Source organism: Etheostoma cragini, chromosome 21 (genome assembly GCF_013103735.1).
Source record: "Etheostoma cragini isolate CJK2018 chromosome 21, CSU_Ecrag_1.0, whole genome shotgun sequence".
NCBI classification, from domain to species: domain Eukaryota; kingdom Metazoa; phylum Chordata; class Actinopteri; order Perciformes; family Percidae; genus Etheostoma; species Etheostoma cragini.
Genome location: NC_048427.1, coordinates 16279982 through 16284570, shown reverse-complemented (window position 1 = coordinate 16284570; position 4589 = coordinate 16279982). Strand labels below are relative to the sequence as shown.

At 41.7% G+C, this 4589-nt stretch overlaps 1 long non-coding RNA gene across 1 annotated transcript in view; it reads right to left on the bottom strand.

The window, feature by feature from the left end:
- LOC117936784 overlaps positions 1–3827 on the bottom strand; it is an 18999-nt gene extending 15172 nt beyond the window's left edge. The window contains exon 1 of the long non-coding RNA XR_004655025.1: positions 3817–3827. This is a non-coding gene — a long non-coding RNA (uncharacterized LOC117936784). The remainder of the gene's footprint in view (positions 1–3816) is intronic.
- Between the last annotated feature and the right edge of the window lie 762 nt (positions 3828–4589).

Sequence of the window (4589 nt, the reverse complement as noted above, 5' to 3'; positions counted from 1 at the left end):
CAGAAACAAGGTTAAAACACCACAAAAAGCTCAGAAGAAGCCGAAACGCACGTTTCCAGCATGGAGATGTGTGTTTAAACTGTGTCTGTGTTTCTTTAGTCAGTGCTGCCTAACCAAGAGGCCATAAATGTCTAAGTCACGGAGATAACCAGTGTCTTAGATTCAAGGTCAGTCAGAGTAGACAGAGTGCAGGCCTGCACTTTGCTCTGGTTCTTTTAGGTAGCCATAAACCAAATAACAGATGTCCTGTAATCTCTGTGTGTCTAACTTTCAATAAAGGAAGAGAACTGCAAAGATTTCCCCGAAGTTCCCGGGAGCAACGCTGCAGATAGGTTGCTCTCAATTTCTTCCCTTTTGCAATTGTCTATTAACTGCTCGTTGCCGTTCTGCGTCTCTTTTCTTGCTTGACCGTGTTTATTTAATGAGGTAAAGTGTCCTGAACCTGACAATCCGTACCGGATACTCGTCTCAGCCGAGTATCCGGCTCATCCCTATTTCCTACGTTACCCACTCTGGCTTTGCCTTTGGCCCATCGTTGATGCCCACACTTGTTACCATAGACAATTAAAGTTACTTGTTACTCGAGACCGCTTATGACGTTTCTCTTCTCTACTCGCCTTTTTTGGTTTTCAATTACAAAAAAAAGTCCCTTTTCGAAACCGGCAACTCCAGCATGGGCAGGTGAAGCATTGACCCTGGCGTCTCCAGCGAGGGCAGCATCATCATCACCTGTGACTCCGGCTACCGTTTAGCATACAGTGAGGCTATATTGCGGTTCACCTTTCACGGTCTCGCTGCTTCATGGATTTGCATCGTACATTCTGTTCTGCATTCTGATTGGCTAAACAGTCTCTCAGCTTCTTCTCTACCTGTGTGTAAATAACATTGCAGTTCATACGCATACGTAAAACAGCTTGCCAAATTTAAGTTTGCAAATTCTCTTGCAATTTAAAGTTTCTCTAAAACCCATAATGTCGACAAAGCTTTATGCACCGACAAAGGCATTTGCAGTTGGGCCCAAAAAGCAGAGGAAGATGCTAACTATCGCAGAAAAAGTTAAACTTCTGGACATGCTAAAGGAAGGTAGAAGTTATGCGGCTGTAGGTTGCCATTACGGAATTAATTTATCTTCTGTTTGTTCCATAAAGAAGGAGGAAAATAACAAAAGGACAACAGCAGTAAAACATTTTTAATAAGGATGCAAAAAGGGTTGCAACTATCCGGAACAAGACCATGGTAAGGATGGAGTCTACATTAGCTTTGTGGATAAATGATTGCAAAAAAAAAACACAACGCTAGATATGTATGTTATCTGCACACAGGCTAGAACACTGTATCAAACCTTTGCTGAAAGGGGAAGAGGAGGAGGATGCAGATACCAGGCCATCATCAAGTGTTGTTCACGCAGTACCAAGCGCATTTAATGCTAGCAAGGGCTGGTTTAAAAGATTTCAGAAACGCTTTGGACTTAAAAATGTTTATCTGCACAGAGACATCGCCTCTGCAAATTCCGCTGCAGCAGAAGAGTTTCATGAACAATACATTTAAAGCAATCATTGAGGAAGGGGAATTTAAGCCTGAACAAGTTTTTAATATGGATGGAGACTGGCTTATTTTGGAAACGAATGCCATGTTACTGTTCATTATGAAAGCTGTTCTCGTCATTTGATTGTTCTCTCAAAAAAACAATTAAACCTTTTTACAGAATACCTAAAACTAGGGATGAGCGAGTACAGCATTATCTGTATCTGTATCTGTATCTGTTTACCACATGAATGATCTGTATCCGTATCCGTACTCGGACTGGGCGGGGCCTACACCGGAATTGGTCAGATTTAACCCGGAAGTGGGTCGGGTTGTCTTGAAATGTGCAGGGCTTTAACCGGTATGTTATTTAAGCATGCAATTGATATGAGTTGATCAGAAATTGTTATGTTTATTGCTGATTTGAAAACTATTTACATGACAGCATCAAGCTTCAGATCAATGGTGTTGTCATGGTAACAAACAAACTATATACAGAACGTTATGCAACAATGAATACAACACATGCAGTTGCAATTATGAAGTAAAATGTAATGAATAAGAGTTTTCATACTCAATATAACTTTCTTTTTTTAACTATTTATTTTTTTATGATCAGTGTGATTTTTTTTGTTTTGGTTCTTTTTAATTTTTTTTTATTTCCACACCAGGTATATGTGTGTGTGTGTGTGTGTGTGTGTGAGTGTGTGTGTGTGTGTGTGTGTGTGAGTAAGAGAGAAACACAGAGAGAGAGGGGGCGGGGGGCAGCTGACAATAAAAAAAAAAAAATCTCCGATGGCAGAGGGAGTTGCATTTCAACCAAGCAGCATGTCTGAAACCCACGTTCACCAGAAATCTAATGGTTACTATGTAAGTACTACCGACCGAAGTTAAAAACAAACCTAAAGCTGAAGAAACCCTAAACGTTAACGGAACAAATACGCAGACCCGATTGACTGACGGAGCGGGAGAGAGAGAGAGAGAGAGATAGAGAGAGAGAGAGAGAGAGAGAGAGACCGATGGAGCGCATTTCTCCATGTTCTGTGTGTGTGTGATTGATCCAAGCGTGTATGTAGGCGGGGGGCGCTGTGATTATCACAGAACGCTGCGCGGCCAGTTGTGGAGTTGTATTCAATCCGAGCACGGATATTGACTTATATTAGTCGTATAATACTTGTACTTGGCAAAAGTGCTTTATCCGTACCGGATACTTGTTTCAGCCGGGGACTCGGATCACCCCTACCTAAAACCTTTAATTCAGTTGAATTTTTTCTTTATTTTGTTTCAACAAGGTCTCTTCTTCAACACAAATTCCTCGCTCGCTGTACAAACTTGGCGTTGTCGGCGAGATTTCAAGGAGGGATCAGATCGGGACTCTGCTGGTGATTAATGACAGTGCACTCCAGGGATCGGATGATTACCTGCCTCCAAACCTCGCCAAAACATCTTTGAGAGACAGAGGGTCAGAAACCACTGAGGGCTCGCTGATTCCACTCTGAAATCCAAAAAGACAAGGAAGCAATTTCAAAACAGTGGGGCTAAGTTCAAATTTCAATTATGTTGAATTAATGGTTTGATTTTAACATTGAGACGTTTATTTCCTGATACAAGTACTGACTGTGATTGGCTTGGGACTTGGTGAAAAATATTTCTGTTTTGTAAATCCTTGGGTTGTACTAGACAGAAAGGGGTTAGGTTCCTTGTTGCATCCAGTTTGTTATGTGTAACAGATTAAAAAAAAGCTAATTCTTTTCACATAGCAACGCCACCTTCCCTTCAGTCTCCCAAAAGCATTTCAACAACAACCCGTGTTATGCAGATTTTCTTGTTGTAAATCTGCTGTTTTGCTGTGATGCGTCCAGTGTCATTGAATGGTTTTAAGAACTAGTTCTGCAAGGGATATGTATAATCTCCCAGGATGTAGCAGCCAGCATTAACCCCACCTATGTTCCTGGTGGAAAGCAGGAAAGAAGTTGCCATGGCTCGCTATCTCCCACAATTGGGACAGTCTCTAAGCACAAGCATCATGGGAGCTGCCAGGCTGTCTTGCAAACACGTTCCAGAACAGCCCATTTTCGTCAACGACACCTTGAAGGATGATGGAGTGCCAACCTTTACTCGCAGCGGTACTCCCGTGTTGCTATGATGGGTATGTGTGATCCATCAATCAGGATCCCCCATCTGCTCTCAGTGTAGGCAGCCATTTCTGCAAAATTCTCTTGGTCTCGGAAACTAATTATTTAGGCACCAACAACATCTCTGCAGCAGCTGCAAACTTTTAAAGACACCAACACAGTTGTGATGCTAACTCCAAAAAGATTGCCAACAGTTCAATAGTCAGAGCCGGTCGCAAGCTTCCACAATGCCATGGCCAATCTCTTCTTTAGCGGTACACATTTGCGGGAGGTTGTGTCCTGTCTCTCCATCACTGGACACATTTGGTTGTATAGGCGATTTTGCAAAGCGTGAATGATCTGAAACACAAACAGTACACGGCATACATATTTGTGTGTGTAATCATTGTTGCTTAAGTATATGTACTTTATATAGTGTATAGTAAATACTAACTGTGACCCTGAACACAGGCAAATGTTGGCTAAAGTTGCAAGGAAACTTAACTTACCCTTTTGTGACGGCGAATGATAGTCATGTTGCCGTCAGAACTCCGTGGGATTTCCCAAACTCTCCTGTTTTTTTCAGCACAGATTTTTGTTGCTGCCTTCAGTTTCTTTAGAAACAAAAATTTTCTTCCGGCCGTGGCAAGTAGCCACATGCTGAGAATCAAAAACAACTCACCTTTGACGTGCTCCATAGCGTTAGAGACAGTAAAAAAGAAGGTGTGTAGCTGTTGTGAGTGGCATTGAAAATTACGTCATGGCAGTTTCCGGTTGCATAGCTATGGTGATTGGTTGCTATAAGCAACCAATATTCAACCACGCGAATAATTAAAAACAATAACGTGGAAATCAAAGCCGTCAGTATGATTGTGTATGGCCAAAATGGGTAAAAGTGAATTTATTTTATTTACCTATTGTGTAATGTCATGTGCATTTTATTTTATAACC